The following is a 27,526-nucleotide window of genomic DNA, read 5'->3' on the forward strand; positions in this document are numbered from 1 at the left end:
AGCCAAGTCCATTAACTGGAAATATATCCTCTTTCTTCCAGCTGTTACTCTGTCATAGTATGTGTTGGTTTGGGCCTTTATTTTAAGCTGCCATACTTAGTATGTTTAGATATATGTGATTAGACTGGCTAGCTCCTTTTTCAGAAGCATTTTCCACACTGTTACTGGCTAGGGCTTTTTTGCTGATCTTACAAACACTAATCTTTTTATGGTCTTGTGGAAATACTTCTTTTAAAGTGTGCATGTAAGAGTTTTATGTGAATGTGCTGCTTCCTACATGCAACAGGATACGCCTGTGATGAACGGTTCAACGGTACAAGGGGCTTGACTGCTCTGAACTAGCCAAGTAATTCTGTAGGACACTAGCTGCTCTGTTGGATAAGTTCATAATTCTAAATTAGAATAATAACTTAGTGTCTGTAACTTTAATAGGTGCCTTTTGCAAAAACTTATGATTTCAGCAGAAGTATTTGATGTATGCAATATTGGTTAATAGGCTGTGGGATGGATGGAATGTTATTTCTGCTGGATGAAGATTTATGGTAAGGTGCTCCCGATACACTTCTCTACTCTTCTTTTTTATTACTTAGTTATAAGTGTTGATTCTGTTTTGCCTTTGAGAAGAATTGTCACTACTGTTCACGTTTTGGAAACAATCATGCTTTTATAATTAGGGGTTTGTGACTAATGGAAAAAAAATGATGAAAGGGATTGCTGCGTTTCTATTATTGCTGAGTATTTAGATACTTTATTCTGGTTAATTGATGTGGCATAAATACTTTTTTAAACTGTATATCAAAATGTTATTTAAGTTCTTTTAAGTAAAAAAAATAATTGAAAAATCATGTAAGTAGAGTAAGGATGGAGGCAAATCATCAGAGGGGAAAAATAAGGAAGCCTGAACAGCTCAGTGCATGACTCGTACTGTGTAAATTGCTTTGAAATCAATGACTCCTGATGTCAGTGCCCTTAAAAAATGCAGAAGGGGATAGAAACATTTGCATGTTGTGTAGATCTCTACTGAAATACTTCTTACTCTTCTTAGTTTGTGACTTATTTTAAAATACAAACTACTAAAATCCAGAAGCTTTAGGAGATTCCAAATGGAAAAGAATAGAATTTCAGTGATTGTATTTACTAATAAATGTATTATGCATTGCAATGCGTCTGAAATGCAAATATGTTTCCATTGTTTGAAATTTGTACAGAAAACATGAACTGTTCTAAGGACTGTGGAACCTGGTTCAGATACCTGTGTAATGCTGTTTTTCTATTTTGGTTTGGATGATTTGATCCCCCGTGTCATTTAAGCTTTTCGCTTGCCTCACAAAAGAACCTTACATTGAATTCCAAAATCAAAACAAGCTTGTTGAGTTCTTTTGTTTGTACTAATAGTTTTTGTCCTCTAAAGGTTAATATAATCAGTTCAGATAATTAGTTGTGCAATAGAAAGCCTACTTAATAATTAAAAAAATCCCATCATCTGAGTTTTAATGCATGGAAGTACCAGTTGTGAAGGGAGATGGCTAACAAACCTTTCCTTAACTTTTTAATGGATACTTGATCATTCTTGCCATCTTGTGTATATATATAAGATAAGGATACTTAAGTTTTTAGCATTTCTGATTTGATGGTTCTTTCTGTGCTGTATCTAGGCTGAATTAATTTCAAAGCCTTTGACAAATGCTTATTATTTCTAAATATTTGGAACACATTTTTCCCTGGAGGAAAAAGAAGCAAAGCTAGCTAGCAAAGACTTTTCAATTGGAATTTATGGTCATAGCTTTCTAAAAATTCGTTGAGATCTTGTATTGCAACTCCTTATTCATAGCCGCCTTTTTTTTTTTTCTGAATGGCTCTCTAAGGGAATATTAGCAAGATGGGGTAGGAGAATGTGAATTGCCATAATTTGACACAGAGTTGATGATATTTGTTCTTAGAACATCTCATCTGTCTCTTGCACCAATAAACCCCCAAAACAGCGATCTGGATACCTTCCTTGAGGATTTTGTTTTTTTGCAACTTTGACTTTTAAGTAGTTTCTGAAACTTTTTGTATCATTAAGGTTTTTAATAATGTAGCTTTGGCTGAAAACATATATGTACTTAAGAGTTTTTATTGAAGCCAGTGGGATTGTTCATAAGTATTACCTCTTGTACTGTGTTTGCAGTATAGTGTTTTCTTTATCATTAATGTGTCTGTTAGTTCATAAAAACTAGAACAGACATCATAGCTTTAAAACTCTCCACATCTTTGATGTTTAAAACTTTTTTTGTTATCCATAATACAGAAATGTGTTAAGAAATGCCCATGATAATTTCAAAGTCTTTGGCCCAGTTTAAATAAATTATTGTCTTTAAAGGGTCCCAAGTGACTATAAGTGTTTACTTGACAAGTAGGGAGGAACAATTTAGTCCGCTTAGTTCTGCTTATGGGTTTAACGCTAAGAAAAATTAAAACCCCCAACAAAATAAAACCAACCAAAAAACCTCATGCTAATATTCATGCTTCAAGAGGGGTTACATTATTTGCTTTCTTGCTGTTTTAGTTTATTTACTAGTCTTGGCATATACTCTTTTCAAGAGATTTTCATTCATTAGGATGCTTTCAGACACACTGCACTTGAAGTCAATGAGAAATAGTGTGTCCCTGAATATTACTTGCTTTCTTTGCTCTTTTTTTGAACTGGCTCTTTGAAGCTTCTATTTCTGTTCACACTTTTTTTCATGTCTTTTGGTGTTTTCTGGGTTAAGCCATACAGACATGTAAGAGAAAATTCACACCTTTTTCTGTAGCTGTCTTGACTCTTCAGTTTCAAAACAAGTAGTTATATAAAATAACTATTTTTTAATTTATATTCAGGACTGTCAGTTGGAGAAGAATTTACCACCTTCACTAAATAAGTGTTTTACACTCTTGAAACTAATACTTTTAGGATGCAAGCTTTTTTGTGATGCCCTAGTTCTGCTGTATATGGATACTTCATTAAGAATCAATAATAAGTTGTTCCCATCAGTAAAGGAATGGTATATTGCCTGGAGCAGGTTCATAACAAATAGAGAAAGGCTTCCCCTAAAGTGGGAAATATCAAACAGTGACATCTGTGTAAACAAGTAAGTTTACAGATTTGATGAGATGTCAGAATGATATGTTAAATATATTTACTTAATGGCCTTGTGCCGAATTGTGCTTCACTGAATGTACGATAGCTCCTGTAAAGAAAAAGTGTGCTTTTCCAAAAATTGGTATACAGGTCTCTTACATGCAGCTTCTGATTCTAATAATGAAGTACATGTGCCATTGCTACCCAGCTTTTAAAAAAAAATGGGCAGGAAGAGGGAAAGGTGGTTTGTAGTTGCTAACTCTGCTTGCTTTCGAGTCTCAGAAGTTGGTACTCAAGAACATCTCACAGCTTACTATTCCTTTTGTATCTTATTACTCCTTTGTGGTAGCTGACCCTGCTTTGAGAGTGGAGTCGGACTAGATGGTCTCCAGAGATTCCTTCCAACCTTGACTAGTCAGTGATCCTGAGAGAAATTCAATACACTTTTATAAATTGTTCTTTTGAATGATATTACTTAGGCAGCAATGAAGCATAATTGCTTGTTTGGTGATTCTGTTTTCTTTTTTAAAATTAATGTAAAAAATAGGATCTGTGATGGTAACACAAGAACTGAAAGTGGTGTTTCACTAAAACAGACATAACATTCTTCTTCCATCAGGAAACTTGATGTAGATATTGCTGTAAATTCCAATAGCTGTCTTGTTTCACACAGCTTGCTTCCTTCCTTCCTGAGGTCCCTTTACCTTTCTCTGTTTGCTGTCTCTGTCTTTGCCTTCCTCTTCAACCTATTAATTTGCTTTATTTGAAGGCCTCAGCTGGGATGTTTTGGCAATGGGAGAGGAAAGAAGGTGTGGTGAATTCACTGTGGTATTTTATCTGTGTTAAGCCCACAGTTCTGGCAATGCTTTTTGTCCATCTTTAGTTTATTTTAATACATTATGAGATTGTCAGTTTGACTTAAAAGAAGCAAGTTTTAGCAAGCAGTAGAATTTGTGTACGGTTTTATACCTTAAGTGTTACTATGGTGGATATTTATTTTTAATGAATTTAATTTACTACACTGTAGTGTGAGAGAGAACATCTAGCTTTCTGTAAAGTAAAATTAATAGGACTGTAAGGAAACTTACTGTTTCTTCTGTGATCTATAACTAACATTTGCCTGTTTCACCCATTGCCTTATATCCATATCGTGTCCCATTTCCTTACTCCTGCAGTCTTGGAATCCACGATGCAATCAGCAAAGCTGCCTTCAGTTCTACTCTTTGGGATTGAGGGATTTTTCATTTTGTTATGCATATTTTTGGGGAGATGTCTAAGAAAAGACAAAAGTCTAGGGTTTGCTTTTGTGTTCTGAATTCCTTTTCACTGATGCTTGTAGAGAGAACAGAACCTTGAAGTAAAGAACTGTAAAGTTTGACAGAATATTGCAGGAGAACCTGCTGACCTGCTGTTGTCCATTTGCCAACTCCTCCATTTTTCGTGGTATTTGAGCAGCAGCCTACAAGCTTCTTGGACAGCTGTCAAACTGCATGCTCTGAAACTCCTTCCAGAGGAAGCTAGTCAGGTGTTGATCATCACGCAAGTGGAGAGGCATATCCATTGGTCTTGCTGTGTGCATCCTGGTAAGTCTCAAGGGAAGCACTAGGCCTCATGACGTACTCCAGACCTATTATTTCCCAGTATTCTAGCATTGGAATGTTTCTGTTCATCACTCTCCTCCCCTCATTTTGTGTCTTCTGGACTAGCAGAGAATGTGCTGTAAGTGCATGATGGAGTGAAAATAACATGCTCAGACTTCCGTTATACTAGTAATTCAGAACTTGCTAGGTTTTTTGTGGTTTTACATTGGCCAGTGAGCAGACCAGGGCGGGTGTATTGGAGCCAAGAAAATGGAATATGCTTTTGAATGCTTGTTCAGATTTATTCTATTTTTTTCTTCTTTGTTGAATTGCTAAATGGCCTTGTTAAATAACTCAAGGCAAAACAAAGGTGGAGGAACTAGCAACTGCATATCCCTCTTCAAACACCCTGTCTTGAGCCTGAAAATTACCTTTTCATGAACTTTTGTGAAACTCTTCTTGGAAAAAGCTAGGGTGTTAAGTATTAAAAGAAACAGGAGAGAGCAGGTATCTGTAAGTCTGTCTTCCCTTTGCCAGGCCCTGTATATTAGGGTCTGATTAGATCACTGTGACAACAGCAAGTTTCACAAATTATAACCCTGGTTTCCCATGATGCATTTTTAAGATATTAGTGTTGTGTCTGAGGAATTGCCGATACTTCAAATGCCATCCTGAAAGCAAGTCTAGGGGTAATGTCAGTGTGAGAAACAAACCGGTGATTGTAGCTTCCTGATTGAGTTAAATTACCTCACAAATCAAACTCTTAAATTTTTTTTTCTGAGGTTGTAAACTATCTGAAGACTGTAGGAAGATGCTTTTTTAGATACACAACGTAGGAACTGAGGAGAGCTCTGCAAAACTACGTAAAGAATTCTACTGCATTTCTGCTGCAGTCCTAGGTTGAGAACTCCTAAATTCTTCTGTTCAACTAGCCTTTTAGCTAAGCCGTTTTTCTACAGTTATTTCTAAGAGAGTATGTACTACCTTTCATAAATTTGGTTTTGCTTCTATGGAAGTATTTTGAATTTTGGTTTTTGTGGGTAAACCGAAAAATAAGGTAGTATATAGTGAAGGGCATTTGTTCCTCCCCAGCCTCAGAGGACTGGGAAGAAGCAGGGGTTTTTTTCCAGTGTAGTTCTCTTGTGCTTAAGGCTCATTTGTTGCATTCCATTTTATGGCAGCTTCATATTCTAATAAAACCTCTTTGGTTCTAGTTGAATCTTTATTTCATGCTGTCTCTTGGATGGTATTTATTCTAGCACAGACTGGTCTCACTTCGTATTTTTCTAAAATGCACTTGTATTGGTGGTCTGAAAGGAAGAACGCTCCTGAAACTGAGCCAAAGATACTTCAAACTGGGCACTCGGAACCATTTGCAGCTGGAGAACACTGCCAAAACATTCGTCTGTGCTTTGGTTGGTTGAAGGGCAAGGGATTTCTAAAATGTTGGGTACTTAAAAACTGGGAACTTAATGTTCTTCTCCCGATACAGGCAATTAAAAGAAGTGTGGGGAAGAACAATTATATCTGTTGCAAAATATTCTTGACAGTGCCTAACTTCTAAAGACTTGATTGCCAGCTCTGCTAAGTGCTAATATAAGCATTGATATTCCAAAAAATTGCATGTACAAATTTCAAGATAAAATTGCGTTAAAATTCCTATCAGTAAATTTAACTGATCAAGCTCTTTGAAATACAGCACAAATAAGAATGTGTATTGGTTAGAAGGTTTGAAGACAAAGTTGTCTTACTGAGAATCCCCCTACTTTGGTTGTTTAAAACTTGATAATCTGATTTTTCAGAACTTCTGTTGGAAATTGTTGTGCTTCTTATTTCTTTTAGTGTGTGCTTTTGTGAAAAACTTTAGGTTTAGTAGTGTACCTGTGATGCCTTAACTTTTTTGCACAATGATGCTAAATATTTTGATACTATCATTGATACAGCCTAAAGTAGTAAAATGGAAATAATGCAAAGCTGGCAACTCAATTTTGTTATATTATGTAAAAGGATAAATTGTAATATTAGCAGCTCTCTTGTCAAGCATAGCAATCATTGCTTTTAATAAATGTTCTCACTGCTAGACATTGTATGATACTGGAGTGGCTCTTAATATTTGGCAAATAAGGTGGTGATGAACAAACTGAACAGTGTTTAAAGGCAAAAAACATATAAGCTTGCATCAGGTTATGGAAGAAAAGCTGAATTGTGCTTAAAAATAGCTTGGCTGATGCAATAGTCTGCCTAATGTTCAAGCACAGCTATTACACCTATAACACTGGCTGCAGTCCTGCCAGTGGCTTCATAAATGAAGGAAGTTAATGCTGCAGGAGTGTTCAAGTCGGTGGAGCTTGCTGCAGCCAGTGTTTCTGCTATGGGGGGAGTGTATGATTTAGGAACCAACCTTAAAAGATTTGACTTTCAAGTCTGTAAGTCTGTTCCCCCCCCCAAGTATTTTTGTTTCTTATTTGAGAAACAAAACAAAAAGTTCCATGAATACTGGAGGAGTTAAAAATAAATGGGGGGGGGGGGCGCGCAGCGCGGCTGTGTGTAGGGCTTCTAGGGATTTCTATCAGAAGTCTCCTTGACTGGTGCTGCAGTTACCCTCTTCCTATTACCATACTGCTCCTCCCTTTGCCCCCAGTAATTTAAGTTCTCTTATCTCTTTCCTCTGCCATCCCCACTGTAGTTTTCCCCGTTGCTTTGTGTTTTTCGGCTTGCTGGCTGCCTAAAAAACCAGGCTGGGTGGGCTGCTGCGCTCCCAGTTTGGGATGTGCTACATGGATTGCTGGTGGCTTTCTGTCAGAATGAGTAATGTTGGGAGTGCCTCTTGCTGTCCCTTGCCTTGTGCTTGTAGAGGCAGAAATAGGGCCATGCTCATCTACTCCATTGCTTTCATGACACGCCTATTCTTTGAGGTGTCAAAACAGGCTTTAAATTGAACAGTGGTTCAAAAGTTGTTTTGTAGGGAACAGGCAGCAGAAATACTTGTTTTGTCATGTTCTTTTGGTTTGTTGGTGTTGGTTTGGGGTTTTTTTTGTTTTTGAAAAACTGATCAAAATTGAGATCAACTGTGTGTAGTGGGCACTAATCTTGTGGAGTCTGAGTGGTTTATCATTGCAAACCATTTAAGTGTAATAACTAGAAATGTGCAAGTTTATGGAGTTTTAAATTGTGTATGTAAACTAAATAAATGCCTAGTAACTTCTAGTCATTTACTAAACAAAATAATAAAATATGGAAATGAGTTTTTGTTAATAATAATGATGAGCCCTTTTTTCCTCTAAATTGTAGTTTTCTGTGTTTAATGTTAGCTGCAATTCTGAAATAGATTAAGCTTGTGTGAATTTGGCTTCCTCATAGTAACTCTGATTCCTCCTATTGTGTACTTTATGACTAGGCCATGTGGAGATGGATTACTGGTGTCCTTGTCCATAGTGTCATGTTTTTACCTCAGATTAACTTTGCTTGCAGTATATATTCATGCTCCAAATGAACATGTGGCAGTAGTTTAAATTTGCCTTTTGATGGATAGAAAACAGTAGTCAGATGATACAGACTTCTCTGATTGGTAGCTGCTAAACATAATTTTTAAAAAATGTAAACATTTAGGATACTGCTCAGAACAACCATTTGCTCTGATTTAAGCGATAAAGAAGAGGGAAGGCGTATGTGTGGTGTTAATGCATGCTAGGGAACTGGTGGGCAAAGAAGAAGTGGTTGTCTGTAGTGAGAAGAATATTTTACGTTTTGTCTTTTTACTTTCCTTTTGAAGTACTCGCACTTTCTCAGTGTCTCTTACTGCTGTTTGTTAAGTTGCAGTTAAAGTTCCATCATGTGTTTGCGTACTTTTTTTTTTTTTTTTTTTTAGTCTATACTCATTGTTACTTTGCTATAGTTAGAGCTGTAGCTACTGTGGAGCCCAAAAATCTGTACAGTCCAGTTAATGATTCATTTTCTGGAAGGCCAGGGTTATCGTGGTTAAATTACTGGCTCTTTGAGAACACTGTGCCAATTTACATGCTGCTAACAAGCGTTCAAGTGATTCTACTGGGGTTGTGTAGTATACCCTTCCCCATGTCCTCTTCTCCGCCCAGAATGTCCTCTGTCCCCACTCTGGAGATGGAAGCATCTTTCATGTAGTTTTGTTGGACTGCAAAATATATGTTTCATTGCACATTTTTGTAATGAACTGCAGTAAGTATGAAACCAAATTATTGCTTGATTGTGGTAATCGGAGAGAATCTATTTTTTTAGTGATTTAATTTTTTCTATTGTACCCCTTTTTCTGTGTACGTATTTTAAATATATAACAGAAAAAATTACGAAAATATTTAGTCATAGTATCAAGGTACGTTGCTGGAAAAGCAAGCTTTTGATTAGTGTAGGCTTGAATATGCCATATTTCTGAAACCTGTATTCAATTCACATGAAAAATCTTTCATGTGAAAACATCTGTTTTAATGCTGTATTGTAATGCCATTTGTTGTTCACCCAAATACTTCCTATAGCTTCTCTCAAACTTGTACAGTTGCCTATACAAGTACCTTTTAGAATGCATTTTATTTGGTACCATATATGATCCTTCTGTCATGCAGGCTGCTTAAATACATATACATGCTTTATTTTATAAAATAGAGTGAAAGAACTTGACTGGTAAATGGCAGTTCCCTGATGACTTGAAAAAAGGACATTAAAAGATTGCCTGGAATAGGAGCAGACTGTTACAGTAAGTTGCATCCTGAAGTATGAAGTGGCAGTTCTGTTTGAATAATTTTTCTGTTGGACTGAAGTTTACAATAAAAATAGTTAAGAAATAGAAGAATAGAAAATTACTTGATGTTCACATGTAATATTATATAGATGAAGTAATACTTAATATAATGCTTGTCCAGCAAAAAAAAGGAGCAAAAAAGCAGTTACACAATATTAAACTCTAGTTTGCAAAATGTTTATGGAGGTTTCAGTTATGCAGATATTAAACTATGAATTAAGAATAATTGAAAACTTGGGGAAATAGCTATTTGGAAGAGTACACTTAAAAATACAGACTTGCTCTTAGTTGAATTCTATATTAATGTAATGCTTAACTCAACAACCATTAGGGGATGGATTTTGAACACTTGCCAACAATGAAGGACTTTTACTTTACTAGGCATCTGTTGCAGTTTTCCTTACCTTGGCTAGGTCACATGCACTATGTCTTTTTGTACATTTCAGTGAACTAGAAGATGGAGTTTGACTTAATTTAGGAGTGTGTAAGATAGTTTTGTAATACAAACTTTCTTGCATGTAGAAGTAACAGCAACATGGAATACTTGTGAGATTTTTTAAACTTTTTTTGGTAGCTAGAAAGCCATTAAATAAAAAGTATGATAGCTTGCGTGTAATACACAGCTAAAACCTGAGAACCTTAATGCAGATCTCTCTTGGTCTTCCTGCAAACTAATTTTAGAATCACGCCTTAAAAAGAAAATGTGATGGAAGGAAGGGAGCCTTGCTAGTCTTCTATAGGAGAGCTGATGTTAGGAACTTAAAGGCAGAAGCATTTTATGAAATACAACTGGTTTTAGGAAACACTGGCCTTTTAAGTTTTGGCATAGAACTCTGAGGCAACTAATTTCATGCTGAGTCATGTCAAAAATCTGTGGTGTATGTTGTCAAACTTGCTTCAAAATAAATGATGCATGTTGTAGATATTAATCATGTACAGAAGTGTTCAGTAATGATTCAAATGGTGGGGTTTTTTGAGAGGGTTCGTAGTGTCTTGTGTGTTTGAGTGCGTGGGAAGCTCTTTTTTTATCTGCCCTGGATTGTGTTTATTTTTGTCAATGAAGTCTTGACTCAAATGAGGGAAAGAGGGTCCTGTGAGATTCAGTCTATGGTTAAACACTCTCCAACCCAGATCAGTCAGTGGGGTAAGTTTCTATTTTGGTATGGATTGTTTTATGTCTTTTTTTCTCTGTTCTGAATAATTTTGTGAAAGCAGTAAGCCTAGGCTAGAAATAGATCTTGTTGTGTTTTCATGTTTTTTTATCTATGACTTGATACTGTTTTTTTTTTCTTCTTGCACACAACCTAAACCAAGTGCTAATATTTCAACAGATAACAGAATGACAAACACTGCACACTGGTATGCCTGTGAAGAGGCACTGCCAAAGTTAATTGTCTAGTGCAAAAGCTGGGAGTTCTGGCTGATCAAAGCAGGTAGGTGTGAAGGTGCTTGCATGGAAAGAAGATGCAGGGGCAACTCAATGCAAACAGTTTTGCTTAAGTAGAGACAAATGATACATTTCAAATGGCCTATACCTTAGTTGACTTACATTTTTTTTTTTTTATAATAAAACTTGTGGTGGTCTTATACCAAGTTGTCTTTGAGAGAATTACACAATTTTAGTTTGATACTAAAATACAGGTGAATTCGAGGCACTAGTCCAATAAAGTAAGTCAGCAAATCTTCAGAAAATTAGCTTATTAAAGACAACATGTTTTGTGTGATGTAGCAGTACAAGATAATCCAGAATGCATTTTTCATGTACTGTTAACACCTACTAGGTAAAAGTAAAAGTAACTCCAAGCTAAAACATAGCTGACTGCATATGAGACTCTCTTAATATTGAACTGAAGAGTTGGACTATATCACAGAAGTGTCATGGTGTGCTTGCGCATCATTTGCAAGTCATGACTCTGAATTGGCTTCTGTCTCCACTGTCGCCAGCTTGTTAGACAAAAATAAGCCTTAGTTAACATCACACGTTTGTTAGTGCTGGAGAGTAACACAGCTTACAATAGCATTTGACATCACTTTGTATCTCAGCAGTAACAGTTACTAGAAAACTCCGTCCAGTTTTGGCTGTAGAGTTCTTATTGTTGAAAATGAGGAAAGGATAAAGCCTGTTGGTCAGATTGCATGCTGCATTTGTAAGCTCTAGAGTCAGGATGTTCTTTTTAACGTAAAAAGGTAAAAAATGTAGAAATTAGTGTTAGATGTGGAAGGCAACATGTAGAAAGTACTCCACTCTGAAATACATGTTTTGAGTACTTTCCAAAGTAGAACTTCTTAACTAGTGACTGTAAAAAAACAACTAATTTGTTTAGCTTTTGTTTTCCAGTGGAATCCATGTTGCCCTTATTAACATTAATCTGTTAAATATATATATTTGAGTAAATATTGCATGAAAGGGATACTTTTGTTGTATTTGTATTCTCCAGATATTCTAGACACCAGAGGAAAGTTATGATCAAGGGTCAGAACCTACAGAGAAAAGCCTTGAGCCATTCTCACCTGAAAATTCAGTTTCCACCTCACCCCCCCCCCCCCTCAGAAAAAAAAAAAAAAATCACAGGCATCCAGTTTGGTGTGGCTGTATGAACAGTAACGGAATCACTCCTCTTAACATTGCTTATGTGTAGTATTTCAGCCTCCAGGTTCTGCAGATAGACTGGCTGAAAGTCCCCGACCAGAGAACTATAGGAATTATGTGAAGTTTAAGAACTCAGTAAGAAAAATGGTGCTTTAAAGAAAGAATTGTCTAAGAAATTTATCTAAGCTAGTTGCATGTAAATGGAATTGAATTAAATAAAGCCATGTATTAAGAGCTAAAAAGGAAAGTGCAAAGACACTGTTCATATTAAGAAACTACACATTTTATCGAATTTCTTCAAATAAGTTCAAGATACACATAAATACAGTAACCTTTGTTGCTATAGTTGGCTTTCTTAAGGAGGAAAAAGGTGAACAACCTGGCATCATATGTAGTCTTAAAAACACTGATTTTTATTTTTAAATCTGCTCATGCCCTCTGCCCAGAAGCATAGAATTTCCCTAAGGCTGAATAAAGGTCTGTCTTCATGACAGAAATATAATAGTGCCAGTAAAGTCTGTTAACCTAATTTGAAATGTGATTTAGTTAAGCCAAAAAAAGGTTTGCTCTCAACTGTACTTGGCATACAAAGCTGACAAGAAACAAAAAGCATGCTAATAGACATTTAAAAATATTCTTGCAATGTAAACAGTTTGAAAAATGAAAAAGTAATCTGGCAATAGGAGGGGTCTTTCAGGGGTTGGTGCCTACACCAGTCTTGAGTAGGTCTTACACAATGCCTTGTCTGGTAATTCGGACATTGCTGTGGCCCTCTCTTTCTAGTAGGCCTTTAAAGAAGTTGAGCAGAAAATGTTTCTGGAGAGAGACCAAATGCTTTAAAACAAAGTCTGAAAATCAGAAAGTCAAGATTCCTACATTCTATTTGTCTGCAAGTTTAGCTTTTAATGATGGGTTGCATAACAATCTTTTAAAAATCAACACTTTGATCAATAGTTTTGCTGCCTTTTCTCCATCTTGGAACTTGATGACGTTATCTGGTATAGCTGTTGTAATGCTCAATGACTTCTTCCCTTCTCTCCCATCAAGTCCTTTCCCCTTCCCCTCAAAAAAAAAAAAACAACAAAGCCAGGAAGTTTTGGGAAACTTGTTTTTTTTCATAATGTCAGAAGCTTGGAATTTAAATAGCCTTACATCATTCTTGTTGATATTTCAATATGCATGCCATGTTGGTGCTGGTTTCCAGCAGAAAGATGTTTTACTAAAATTTCTTGTTCTTGTAATGTTTATTTTGAATAACAGTTCCACGGGATGCTGGTGCATAGATCCTGCCGTGGGTTTGCAGCCTGCACATACTTCTAGAGGTATGACTAATGGCAGGAGGGCCACAGCTACTTAACCCAGAACAAGTTTCATTTTAGGAATTGCAAATACTCCATATGGCTGGTTGCACTTTAAATCTAAAATAATTGCATGATGCTTTAAAATTCCAGTTTGAGGGTTCAGAAATAGTTGACCTAGTTGCAGGTACCTTGAATCTGGTCTAACAGTTTGTGTTTTGTTTCAATGTTCTTTCACTTGGATCCTATAGTTGGAGTTGCAGTATTAGGATGAAAAAAAAAGTGTTGTTGCTTATATTGAATACCACTTACCAAATGCATAGATTCAGTTTTTTGATTATTTTGCAGATGCTATTCTGTAGAATTTACTCACGGTTGTTTAAACTTTTCTTTACTGGATATTGAGCTTCTACTTGCTGCTGCAGAAAAATGGTGATTGCTCTTCACTAGTTCCTCAATTGATGAGTGGTTGTGAAACCTGCTATGTAGAGGAGGAAGGTGGAAGAAAGCGCTAAAGGGAGTTTTCCTCCCAGAATATCTTATCAACAGTCAGGTCACTATGGAAAGACATTGCAGAGGTTCCTTTCTTTGCCCAAAGGAGAGAAGAATATTGTTTATAGGATTCCATACAGTCTTCTGTATACTCACAAACAGATCTACCAGTGCCTTTCTTGACTTCGTCTATACCTGAAGATCATCAGCATGTGGTGTTCTCGTGTCATCCCAGCCATAATTTCATTCTGCTCCTTCTTCCTGCTCCAGCTAGAAGGATTCCATCTTGGCCTGCTCTTGAGGTAAATCAGCAGACTCTATGGTACAGTGACTGAGAAAAGCTACTGTATATTCAGTGCCTTAAGCTGGCTTAACATCCCATCTCAGCAGCATGAATCGCTTCTGATGATTGATGCGAAGCAACAAAAAAACCCTCTCCCAGAATTCCCATAAGAAGGATTCAGGTACTTTAGGATGGTCTATTCTAGATCTATTTTCTGTTCTAAATCTTTGGAAGAGCAAAGGAGTATTTATTAGCATTTCTCATCTAAAAATGTAGAGATCCAGTTGTTTGCGGATCTGTATATATATCTGTATATAAGAATCAATCGGGCTAGTATTTCTGATAGCTAGAACACAAACATTACCAACCTTATTTATTTAGAGTTTGAGAGAAGTTTGTTCGAAGTGGTATGCAAGTATGTATGAAAGGATAAATATTAGAAGCAAAGTGTTCTCCCTTCCTCGGAAAAGGAGAGATACTGTGACCTTGAAGTAAGGAAAGGAATTTAAAAACAAGTTATTCCTAACAACTTGTTTAAGATTGATCTTCCAGAAGCTTTTTGTTGTTTAGCTATTTCCATGAGAAAACAATAGTGGGCAAAGTCCTGATAAATGCTTTTTTTTCTTAAATTTTATGTTGGATCTTTTGTCTCTTGTACTGAACTGCTACATGAATAGAATAAGGCCAAGTAATCTTCTCTTCTACACCCCTAAAACTTCAGTAGGTGATTTCATACTGTGCAGCATACTGAAGGTGATGTGGACTCTTTTCAGTGAATAGGTTCCTTCCGTGGTGAAGAGGATTTCTCAAAGGCAGCCTTATCTTGATATTACAGAGGTACTAGGCAGATTCCTGTTTGAAAGGAAGCTACAATAACCTGGGTCACGCTGCTTCACCTGGGTTGATTTGCTCTTGATACTTTCTACTGCTTTGAGCTGGAAAAGAATGTTGACTTCAGAAGTGTTAGTAGTGTTTGTAGGCTTCAACGCATCACCTGAAATTAAGCCTCTAATGCTGTATATTGCATTGAACTTATGAATTGTAAGCAACAAGTATTAGCAGCTTGAATAGTTCCAGAGATTCAAAGTCTTGCAAGTTACCTGGTAAAAAAGAACCTTCTGTTTGCAAGGGAATCTTAAGAAGAAATATGCTTTTAATTTTACTGTTTGTTTATGATAGTTTTTTAGCCAGCAAGTACAGAGGAGTAGAAATTTGCATTGAACTTTTTCTCTTTTATCTTGTATCCTCTGCCTTACTGGAAGAGGAGAATATAAACATAATCCTGGAGATATCTGTTGGCCAAGTATGTTTGTGTGCGTTGGTCAGTTATTCTTTCCAAACAGACAGACTTTTTCACCAAAAAATGCATATGGGGTGGAAAGACTGAACCTGGCTCTCTAGTATTTGGAAGTTGATCTGAAATAATCAAAAAGGCAATGTTCTGTCAAATTGAAAGGTTTAGTAACACATCTTGGTCTTTTGTTGAAAAGTCATGAAATTCCACTAAAAGACTACTAATCCTGTTATTTCTGTGAAATAGTCTTGCTATTCAGAGTGAAGCCTTTTACCTTAGATTGATATAGCATCACCATATTCGGTGTCCTCAGAGGAATCATGCAGCAGAGTATCCTTCTGCATGCCTAAGCAGTTTCTCTGGAAGAAACTTGCTGATTGGTTTAATTACTGTACGATATCAGGTTCTGTCCTTGATGGCTTTATCTGTCACCAGTCTCAAAAAAAAAAAAAAGAGGAAATTTTCCTGTCTGCTCTAACTGTAAAAATTAAAGATGCTTTTTAAGAAATACATTATTGCTGTGATTTTAATGAGAAGACCTAGCTTTTCCCCCTACTTCTTTTCTGTTATTTGGAGCACAATGAAGGAACATTTCTTTGAGGAGAGGAGAGCTTAAAACTGAAGGACATGTGAAGTATGTAACCATATAAAGCTGTTTTGTTTAGGTATGCACTCTAAAGGAGAACATGAAGAAACACCACCAAAATTGCCCCCAAATGAATTAAGAGTAATTTGCACCAAACATAATGAGTAGCACAGCTTCTTGGTTATCTACTGGATCATACTCTACCTGGTGTCTTGAGAGCAATGAAAAGCACTGCAGGTAAAATGATAGTGCCTCATCTGAGGTGCGCGGCTCAACAGCTACCCTATGTGCAAATGCTGGGTGCTGTTGCTGTTATGCAAAAGGTATTGCAATACATAATAACCGGTAAATGCGTACGTGAGTGGCTATGCCTATACTTGCGTTTTAAGTCCAGAGACTTCTAGATCTGTTTCGTTGCATGTTGGCTCCATGCTACTAATAAAATTTCACAGAAGTCTGTCAGCAGAAGAAAATCTGAGTTCTCGTATGCATTATCTTTGCTTGTCGTGTAATGACACTTGACTCTAGGACATCTAGGTTTTCAGGAAAAATGAGGAATATTCTAGAAACCCTGAAACCGATCCAGGAACTTGGGTTGGTTCTTAGCTTCCACAGCATCCATAACATGCCTAGGTTGTCAGAGATTGTCACAAAAGCATTAAAATGCTATCAGTGTTTGATCTGATTTTGCAAACAGAGTAGAAGACTTGAGGCTGGAGTAAGGCCTTGCAGAGGAGTTGGGGATGGGGTTAGGAAGTCATTGGTGAGGGAAACGGTCTGGTAAGTATGGTTGTTTCTTCTTAAAGAGATTAAGGGGAGATGTTCGCTGCATTGCGATAGATGCCATTTCTCATTCACTTGAGAGAAAGTGAACAGAAGAGAGATTTGGCTTTTTTTCCCAAGAAATGAGCGCTTAAATTTTATTTTTTTTTGTTTCCCCCACCTACATCTACTTGTAACAAACTGAGAGAACTTTCTGGACAAAACATCTTATGATTGATCTCATCTATTGGTAGATGTCTTAAGTCTTGAAAGTTCACAGCTCAACACTTTGGGTTTTTTTTTGGCATCAGAGCATGTGAAAACTGCATGTCTAGTACTCATCTCTTGTCATCCTCCCCTATTGCAGTGACTATGTGTATGTCTCTGTGTGGCAGAAAATGAGGGAATGCAGACCATTATTCAAGAAGTTACCAACTAGCACTTTTCCTTCCCCTCCAGTCTTTCTGCCTCCCTATCCTGGAAGTATGGAGTCCCTGCCTCAGCCTACGGCTTCATTCTTTTTCCAGCTGCCCACAAAGGTAAAGAACCAGTGTGAGTTTGAAGAAAGAATCCGCTCAGAGGACTGAGTCTCAAGCAAAAGCTCCAGGTTGCAGACTCAGAAAGAAACAAAGAAACTTCCTTTGGGGAAGGATCTGCTTCCAGGATTTGCTCGCCTCTTTTTCCTTGGGCAAACAGAGTTCTTGAAGCAAACAACAGGGTTGCAGGTAGGTAGGGCCCCTTTGAACTGCCATCCGCTCAGGTGTGAAGGATGGACTTTATGATGTTTCTCTATGCTTTTTTTTTTGTTGATGTTGTCTTCCACTCCTCTAGGCTGGCTGAGAGAGGGAAAGAGTGTGAGCAGTTTAAAGAAAAAAAAAAAAAGTGGGGGAGAGAGAGAGAGAGGAGAAAAAATATCTTGGAAAGTTTTTATGCCTCTGTGTAAGCTTCCTTTCCATGGGTCATATTTGTACTTCAGTTCTTTGAAGCACTAATGACATTCTTGGTCTGACCCTTTTCTAGACAGGAAGCTAAGAGCAGAAACTGGTGGCTGGGGTCAAGGTAAGGCCAGTGATCTGTATATGGCCCATAGCCGCACAATTTTCATCTCCTCCCTGTCTCTTTACACCAGTGCTAGGTGTGAATGTGCAGTAAGGTGGAGGCCACCAAATGTGTTTGAAATCTGACTTGATTCCCAGCACTGAAAAAATTCCCCAGTTCTAAATGTGTAAATAGATTCTTCTTTCAGAGGAGCCTGTGGCTGCTGGGTTTAAGTCCTGTTTCTTTGTCCATATGAAGGGAGTAGACTGGAACATCCTGATTAAGGGGATGTGCTGCTAACCCACATGATCAGCAATCCCTCAGGCTCAGAGAAGGGGAATCAGTAGAATCAGCTCAGGTAAATTCTGCCTTTCTCACTTCGTGCTGTGCAGAGCAACAGCCTCTTCCTTGCAAGCATCGATAGCCCACAGTCAGACCTTTCTTTTTCCAGCTGTGTCATTGCTGGCACAGGAAGTTTATTCTAAATTTCCTTCTGACTTTTAGCAAAAGGAATCACTTGAAAACTGGCAATGAAATTCTAAGGAGATTTTACCAGTTCCTCTTTCATGCTGAGTTGGTCATTTGGAACTATGTTACATACATTATTACTTTTGGTGCATCTTGTGACTCTTCTCTCCTTCTTCATTCCCTCCAAATTGCTTCAGGACACCTTCTAACCTTTATACTGCATCACAAGCCTTCAGCAGAAGATCTTGAGAGCCATTTATGTTGCTGGAAGATGACTGGGTTTGGATCTTGGCCTTCCTTAAGCAGGATCTCCTGACAAAAATGGGATTGGGAAAGAAATGACTCCTTTTTCCATCACACAGAGCTACCCTAGAAATGGAGGCCTAGGCAGAAAATTACTTCTAATGCATAATTCTTAAGGAAATTTGTTTGGTCTCCCACGGTCCTTTTGTTACAATGTCATAAAGATGACTTTTATAAAACCTAAACCTGGCATCTTCCTATCTGAAGATCAAGTTAAATCCGAGTTTAAAAGTTTACAAGTCTCATGTGATCAGATCTTGCTGTCCCCTGCATAGGAGATGCCACATGAAGCTGTGAAACAGGGTTCTGCTGTGGTTCAGACTGTTACATTTGTGAAGATTTGTCCACTTATAGTCCATTTAAATGATTAGCAATAATACTAATGAAGCTTCTTGTGCAAATGGTATTTAATTAGGCTTCTACCTCTCCAAGTTTACTTAAAAATAAATTTGAGCCAGAAATGTCACAATGGGCAATATGATGGGAAGTACAGCATTTTTTCAGGTTTCCTGTGGTTTTCTGTTGAAAAGGTACATTGGAAGTGAAAAAACTTAGTTTTTTGATATTTTTTTTAAGAGTGAAATGTTACTTGTTAGAAAGCAGAAAGCTTTTAATTGTTTTCCCCCTAAGGGATTCTATAGTCAAACTTAATTAAATGTCTTGTGAGATCTCAAATAAAAACCTTATGTTTGGCAGTAGTAGTAAACAACACACACATATCTGTGTACTTTTGTTCTTTTTGTTATAGGAAATCAGTTTTGAAGAATAGGGCTGACTTTTAATGTTCAGGTTAGGAACGGGGAAAGCTTTGTTCTGAAGCTGACCAAGAAGGGGTGGCAGGAGGGTGAACCGGACCCTCTGGCAGTAGGTAGAGAGCACTTTTCCTGTTTTCTGCTTCTGGCAGTTGGAGTAAACTAATCAGATGCTTGTGCTTGAATCCAATTAATGTCTTAAATCAGTTACCACAAAACATTGTTTTTTAACTAATGCCTAGATCTTTCATTAAGTTCACCTGCATATTTAAATTGTTGAACAGTCTTAACTTAGCCCTCAGGCTACTGCTTCATGGCAGTTGGGCCTTCTTTACTATGCTGGAATGCATTGTAGTCTTAGTACATTCTAAAAATAATTGTTCAGATGGTGCTGTTCAAGTACATACTTATGTAGTGAGCCATTTTCACTGGACTTTCTGAAATCTGGCTCTGCTGGATGGCTTTTTAATATCTTTTTTTGCTGTGAGTATCAAAACTACTTTGTCTTGCTGCTTCTGTGGTTGAGTAAAATGCTAAATTTATAACCTGGTATTTCTAGAAAACTGATAGTTGGATGTGTGTGTTAAACTATGCAACAACAGTAACACTTGTGAACTTTGAAGTTTAAAGAGAAATCAATTTAATTCGATTTAATGTAACAAATACTTTTTTAATATGTGGAAATGTGTATGTGATGACCTTAAAATTGAGTGGTTGTTATAAGTATAGGCATGAATTGTGTGCTGAACAGGAGTCATCTAGAAGTTAAAAGCTGAAGATCTGTGAGTCTCAGAAAGAAATACTAACATCTGTGGCTAGAGATCTGTGCCAGCAGTGCTTTTAGTTGAAAATGCCTGTTTTTCTGACTTGTAGTCCTTTTAAAGTTTGATACCTTTTGTACCTTCCTTAATAGGTATACTTGCCTTAGCCACAGTTTTTGGTCATTTTGTTCTGTAGTATGTTAAATTTAAAACTATCAAATACTTACGAATGCTAAATGCTTATAATAAAACAACAGGGGCACTGAGAACTGTTTCTAATGTTATTGTCTCAGTTGCTAAAATTAGTTCACTCCCCTATCCCCCCATATTTATGATTGGAGAAAAAAAAAACCCAACTACCCAAAACACAAACCAAAATATTTGTTGCTATTCTGCAGTCAGATACTCCTTGTCTTATCAGCATTGTGTTAGCATATTACTATCATGCTCTGAGTTTTGCAACTTGGAATCCTGGGTTCTTGATATATCTTTAGAGGAATAACTCCTGCCTTTGTGTTATTAAATAATAAAGATGTCTAAAACCATTTTCTTCTTGTTTATATTGTACCTAACATAACTGTGTTGAGTATTGGACTCCTCTGATTCCAGAATGCCAGGAAACATGGAAAAACACTGTATGATTTTAGAGGTTTTTAATCTGCAGTACTAACTGAACTTCACAGAATAGACTTGTAGTGTTCCTATTTTTGCTGGTTTTATTCCCTTTTAAGATTCCGTGAGCATTTGAGCTACCTGACTCACTTCATGTAATCCTTTACATCTTCTTGACCAGATGCCAGGGCCTCCTAACTGTTACTTAGCTGGTCAATAAAATCCTGGCTGTTGACATCTCCTTTTTTCCTGTCCCAGAATATCTATATTGTTTAACCTGAAAGATTTGCTTTATGCTTTCCACCTTCTGTCCATCCTCTGTGGCTTACGTTGCAACTCCTTCTTTATTATGGGATGTTTTGAGAGTGAGGAAGTATTCTGTAAAGATCAGGAAACTTTGGGGGAAATCTTGTTAATGTTGCTACTTTACCAGAGCTAAACCTGTCATTTGCGTGAGAGATACTTTGTCGGTTTAGAGTAGTTTGAGGGAGGTGTGTCAAAAAATGTGTTCCTTTTGTAAATCAGAAAATTACGCTGACTTTAAAAATGAGAAAAGGAGAATAAAGAGTGTAGGTTCTGGGGTGTTTGTAATTCCCTTGCTTTACAGTCAGGGAGATGGGTAACAAAACCAGCAGTTTTCTGTGAACTTCTGAAAGCCAGACTGGTTCCATCAGCAGTGGTGTGCTGGATGTTGGAATTCATCTCTCCAGTAGTCCTATTTGCAGCGCATTGGAATTTGAGCAGGTAGCAGTGACAGAAACCCCTTTTCAGCTGCTTTTTTATTGAGGAAATTAGATTGATACCTTGGTTTGCCAGACATCTCTTACTGATCCCTGAAAGAATGAATGTGATTTAGGGGTTAGTTCAGAAAATTGTTTTTAATTGAAGGCTGGAAAAAGGCATTCTCTGAAAGCAATGGTAACAGATGGTCGAACCCTTCCAGTTTTGTTTCTTGCATGGACTTTATAAAGAATTGGTGGCTGCAGAGCTCTAAGCCATGTCCATAATTTGGTATCAGCAACATGAGGTGAGTTGGTGGGTTGTTCCGGGAATTGTTGTGTTTTGCCACTTAAGCTGGATTGTTTAAATGGCATGGAAGGCATGACTAATTATTTTTAAAAAATGGTTTTGAAAACCATATTAAGTTTGTTTCTCTTACTGATGACAGTGGTGCTTCCCTGATAACTTAATTTTTTTTAAGAATATAAAATCACTATTCTAATAAACTGTCTTACATTGTTTAATTTCCTTGATCTACTCTCATACATAAGTGGCTGTCCTTTTTTCTCTCCCTGGTAAAAACTGATGTTTCTTGATTTATTTTTTTTTTCCTGAGTTCTGATCCAGCAGAGGTCAGGAAAATGTGTAGGTTTTAGGCTTGTCTTACAGAACAGGAAATGAAGAAATTTATCTTGCACAAATGGGTATCGCTTTCATGGGGACAAAATAATTTTATTTATCCTGATGGATGGTTGTAAGAGATTGCACAGAGAGGCATGTGGCTCGGGGTGGCTTTCTTCTCGGTAACTGCTTTGACAATTTCTACCTTACCAGTATCTGATCTCATCTTGCCAAATTCAGATAAAGATAGCATCTGTAAAGTAAACAGCGTTTGAGCAAACAGCAAAACTTTTATGATTATAAATAGATTTTATGTGATCATAATTGCCTTTTGAAGATTGAAATGTGATTTAGATAATTTCTGCGAAGTTTAGCTTTGTACTGACTTAAACTGAGGTTTATTCATTGGATGGAATTACCTCATTTAAAGTCCACATTAAAATTGTGATAATATTAGTGCAGAAAGGTTGCCAGCAAATGTAGACTGCTATTCAGGAAAGGCACTGTTTAGAAATTAATTTCACTTCAAGTGATCTTTAGAATTATTGGCATGGCACATAGGGAAATAAACTCTCTCTTTTTGGTTTTAGCTTTTTTGGTGAAAGATGGAAAGACCTGTCAAACAGTGCTATAGAGAAGCTGTAGGTTAAATGGTAGATCAGCATCATTTATTAGTAAAAATATGATGGAATTTCCTGTAGCTTTTGTACTTTTTCTGTGCGTTACCTTGATTAAAATTGGTTTAACTGGGTAGGCAGCATGAGCTTGCAGACTGTTTGCTTCTTGTTGGTAGGATACCTTTGTTAAAAACACAAGGTAGAATAAACACACTGTTCTGTACTTACTGTGTGGGGCTACAGGAAGAATGGAAAGACTGTTTGGACACGTAGTTTTGCAGAAATTAGTGACAAATAGTAGATTCTTACCAGGTTTTCCAAAGTTTGGTTCTCTATGGCTAAGGGAAGGCTTAAGGCATAAAATCAGGAAAGCTTGGCTCCTTAAGGTAGATATTTAATTCTGTTCTCATTCATTATGTTGTCCCACAGTTGTATATACTGGCATTTACCAGTGAGGCGGGGTATTGTGGAAGGCTAGGAAATACTGTTTAATGTGGAGTGTAAGTGAAGTAGCATGTGAATGTGAAACATGATTCTCTGAGAAATGGTGTAAATTACCTTGAAAACAAATAAGCCGTGACCTGGGAAAGCATCCTTATGTGTTCAAGTGTTTCAGGGGTGCTTTCACACACCTGTTGCTGACATATGTTTAGTACTTTTCAGAATACTAAAATTTGAAGTACTTTGCAAAATGTCTTCCTGATCTCTGGTAGTACTTTACATTAGATGAGGAACCATGAAATAATAATTTGCAAAATATTTTCGTTTGTGTATAAATGATAGAGAGATGAAATCAGACTGAAGCAAGTAGGAGTAAATGAAGAACAGCTGACTTCAGTGCAGTTACTGGGTACAGGCAGGATGTTTCTGGGTGACTTCAGGACTACAGAGAAATTGAGGCCGAGTTGGATACTGGAGCATTGCAGGAATTAGAATAACAAGCAGCTAGCTAAAGTAGAAACTCCTTTAACAGGCAGTAGGCTTGACAGAAAATCGCTTGCTGCAGCTAAGCTTCCCCCCTGCCCCTGCAATGACACTAGTAACGTCTGTATTCCTATAGATTTGTAGGTTGTGGGGTTAGGTGCTCTGGTGTCTAATAAAGTATAAGCACTGATTTGAGGCTTTATTATGCCTTGGACACTAGTTACTTTTATCACCACATGGTGTCTAAACCAGTTGAGTTAATGCTGCAGCTTTTTTTTAAAGGGGAAAGTAGAGGCAAGTTAGAAGGGCTCCTAGACTTGTCAGTTTATTTTTATGGAACTCTTTTAAGAGCTTGTTTATCTTTGGAAGCTGTAACCCTCTCTTGGATCTGTTTGAAATTAGAAATAGGTTAAAAAAAATGTTAGGGACATTCACAGAAAGAGCTTATCCTTTCCTAATCAATTAAGAGTAGTTGTAAAAATGAATGTGCTATAACAGACCTAGCTTTTCCTGTCTTAATCTCTTCTCAGCTTTACCTCTGTAGTGTCCTAGAACACAACTAATGTTTTTCATACCTTACTTAATTGATCTCTGAACTTTTTCAAATGGTATTTACAAAGCCCCTGATGAAATTATTTTCTTTCGAGTATTTCAGGGAAGAATAATACTTTCTTTTGTTATGTATTATGTTCAAGAGTCTTCCAAGAAGTAATTTCTTTATTGACACTTTTGTTCCCTTTATACTTGTATGGGTGATATCTTTTAAGTGTCTGTTCCCTTGTATTACTGCTAAACTTCATAGAAATTTTTTTTTTTGTTATTCTTCCCTGTACTTGCATCTGCTTTGGAGAGTGTTCCCATCAATCCCTGTTGAGAGAGTACACTAACCAGGTCTCTGTATTACTTCCTTTAACTAGCTCAGAACTGGGTTTTTTCTTAATAAAGCAGTTTAGCAAATGAGAAAGATGAACAATAATATTACATTTATTAAAAAATAAATGTTTAAGAAAAATGTTTAAGAATTTTTGTCCTCATATCAGTCCTCGCATTGTTCTCCAGAAATACCGTATTACTTGGAAGACTCAAACGTATCTCCTCAGCTAGCAGTCAAACCAGTGCTTCCAGTGTGGCAGCGCTTCAGCTGCAGGGCATTTTGCTTGTCTCTCCAGGTAATCTTAACACCCAAATTCCTGCTTGTAGTTGAAGTTAAGTTATTGTTTCAGGTTAATTTTCTGCTTCCTTCAAAGACACGTAAAATTTGTGATCTTGGTGGCAGTATAATAGTGATACATGGGCTCCTTGCTCATTCCTTACAACTTTGCAAGTTAAACATTTTTGTAAAGGCTTCAAAGCCATGTATGAATGCATGAGATAAATCTAGATCTTCACTTGCCTTTACTCTTAAGCAGTGGATGGTTTATATTGCCACATTTTGTCACTCTGAGCTACCATCTGTTTTGTGGCCCTCTTGGAGCACCTACTGTTTCAAAATCTGTCTTGCTCTGTGATGCAGTGTACTTTGTAAAGAAACTCTCCTTTCTGCCTTTATGTAAATAGTGACTTACATGCAAGGTGTTATGTCTTGACTAGCTGTTTCATATTTGTTTCTTTGCACAGAGTGCAGAATTACGTATTGGAGCTATTTGAGAACTGCATTGTGTAAGGCCTTGGTTCAGTGAATAGTCTCATCGGTTTGATTGACATGTGATCATGTGATATTGGGACACTCCTTGAGACATTTATGTGGACTGCACTGGAGCAACTTATGTAGTGACTGGCTTTCTGCAAGGAAGGTGTTCTTGTTGGCTGAAGGAACTTTTTCTCTATTCTAGCTAAAAGCAAGTGCAATAAAACTGCCGGAGTCCCACTTTTTTTTTTTCTCCTTATTCGCTCCTGTGTTTCCTCTTTAATTTCTGGCACAATGAAGAGAGTTTATTTACTTGGCAAACTACTCCCAACCATCAGAGAATCCTTCCAGGTTAGATAAACCTGGAAGATTAATTGATTTCAGTATGGTCCATACACTAGTAGTGATACTTAAAGCCTTGACCTGTATCAAAATACAAGAATTTACAGTTTAATCTAGAATTATAATGACTGTAATGTGATATGAATGCTGTTTGTACCTTCCCCCTCAAATCTAAACTTCGGTTTACTTTGTATAAAATTTCAGTATGTCACTTTTCCCCCCTTTTTCTCTGTACACCAAGAAGAAGACTTTGCTTGTTAAATAAGACCCATGGATGGTATTTCAGTACAAACATTAATTTGGTTTATAAGGCAAGGGTTTTTATTTATACCCCAAATGAACTTGAATTTTCTCATTTGCACCCAAAGTTGAAAACTGTTTCCTCAAAATTCCAACTTAAGCATAGGCTGTCATACAAGGTATTTTGTTAAGACAAAAGTCCTGCTAAAGTGGGGTTTTGAGACCTGTAGTGTAAAGTACAATATAATGTGATAGTGTTTCTTTTTAACATGACACAAAAATAATCTTCAGACAGGGGATTCTACTCTCTGTTATGTCCCTCCTGTTCCCCCCCTGTAGCTTGAGGGTTTTTAAAAAGGAATGATTCATACTTGAGAGTGGTGTGAGACTTTGCTAATGAAGACTTGTTTTTAATAAGCTCTCTGCATTTATTGCCTAGTTACTGACTTAGCACACTGACTTGATTTTTTTGACTGGGTTTGTAGTATTGTCTTCCTCCTGTAAAGGTGGTAGAAAGATTTTTTTTATTTTTTTTTAGTTAAACATTTAAAAGTTTATATGAGTTTTTTTCCCCTTCTACTGTGCTGTTAGTGACAGCTTCAGCTGTGAGTTTGTGTTAGCTTTTTGCTAAATTAGAGCATTCTTAGAGGTAAGGGAACTGAATATATGTTCTTAGTGTTTTATATAAAATTTCATGCTTTTGTGTGTAGAAGAAATCAAAAAGTATTTTTCCAGCCGATGAGTATTATCTGTGTGTGGGTGTACATACACAAATATGTATGTATTGGGTTACACAGGGATCTCTAGTTGAGTAACACTATATTGTGTATTGGTTTTACACTGAAGAAGAGTTTTGGAGATGGTACTGTGTATATATGTGTGAAGTTTATATTGAAGGGTGAAATAAGTGGTAAATTAAATTTCTGATGTCTTAAAGTTATTTAAAGATTTGCTCTGTAGCACTAGGTGCTTATGCTGACCTTTAAAGTGAAAGCTCTGACTAAAGCAAGGAATGTGATTGCCTGCAGAAAGCAGACTAAGATAAGGAGTTCTACCAGGATCCCAGGGGAAGCCATTCCTCTGGTTATAAGGAGGTCAGGTTAAAGATGCAGATGACTCTTTTTAAAGTGAGAACGTTCAGTGAGAGAGGATGCTGTTTTCTACAGATTCAGAACCATTACCTTTGGTATCTTTTTAAGAGCTCAGGAAGTTAAAAGCATGAATTTGTATCAGCTCCAAAGTCCTGCAGCCTGTAAGAGCATGTTGGAATCTTAGGTAGATTTTATGTGCAAGTGAAATGATATGTCTGTATCTGTCTATATATAAATATATAGACATATCTATATATCCGTTTCTATAAATACATATAACGTGTTGGTGCAGAATATCACTTGTAAGCAGGTTTGTCTGGGGCCGCAGAACTTTTAATTTCTTCCCTTTGACTTTAAAGTCCATCAAACCCACCATCTAATCATTAAATAAGGGTTTTACAGTAACTTTTCCCCCAGCCCTTCAAAACAATATTATTATACTACATTTATCTAGTTATTGATAATTCTGCACTGATGTGTAATTGAACGGTTTTGTCCCCACCAGGAGCAGTGATCAGTCATTGCAGTGGTGGTGCTCCTCTGTCACTTGATAGGGCTGTAGGAAGCTTTTTTTGCCATCTGTTACTCCTGTGTGCTGCTTTTTTGACTTGACCTGAATGCTCTTGCCCTGTAAGGGCAGTGAGGTTTAAA

General features: G+C 37.0%; 1 protein-coding gene across 7 annotated transcripts in view; it reads left to right on the forward strand.

Annotated features, from left to right (window-relative positions):
* The window catches only part of TSC22D1 (TSC22 domain family member 1), a 95,797-nt gene that overhangs the window by 21,931 nt on the left and 46,340 nt on the right, over positions 1-27,526 (forward strand). Inside the window, exons 2-5 of one of the 7 annotated variants that reach the window (XR_008820062.1) lie at positions 10,786-10,887; positions 13,305-13,366; positions 17,287-17,484; positions 18,463-20,634. The exons of 1 other annotated variant lie outside the window; for it this stretch is intronic. The gene's annotated coding sequence lies outside the window, so the exon portion shown is untranslated. Of the gene's footprint in view, positions 1-10,785; positions 10,888-13,304; positions 14,357-17,218; positions 17,485-18,005; positions 20,636-27,526 lie in introns of those variants that run through there. 5 more of the 7 variants (XR_008820060.1, XR_008820059.1, XR_008820058.1 and 2 more) reach the window with 5 other exon arrangements.

The sequence above is a fragment of the Falco biarmicus genome, chromosome 2 (genome assembly GCF_023638135.1).
Source record: "Falco biarmicus isolate bFalBia1 chromosome 2, bFalBia1.pri, whole genome shotgun sequence".
Taxonomy (NCBI): domain Eukaryota; kingdom Metazoa; phylum Chordata; class Aves; order Falconiformes; family Falconidae; genus Falco; species Falco biarmicus.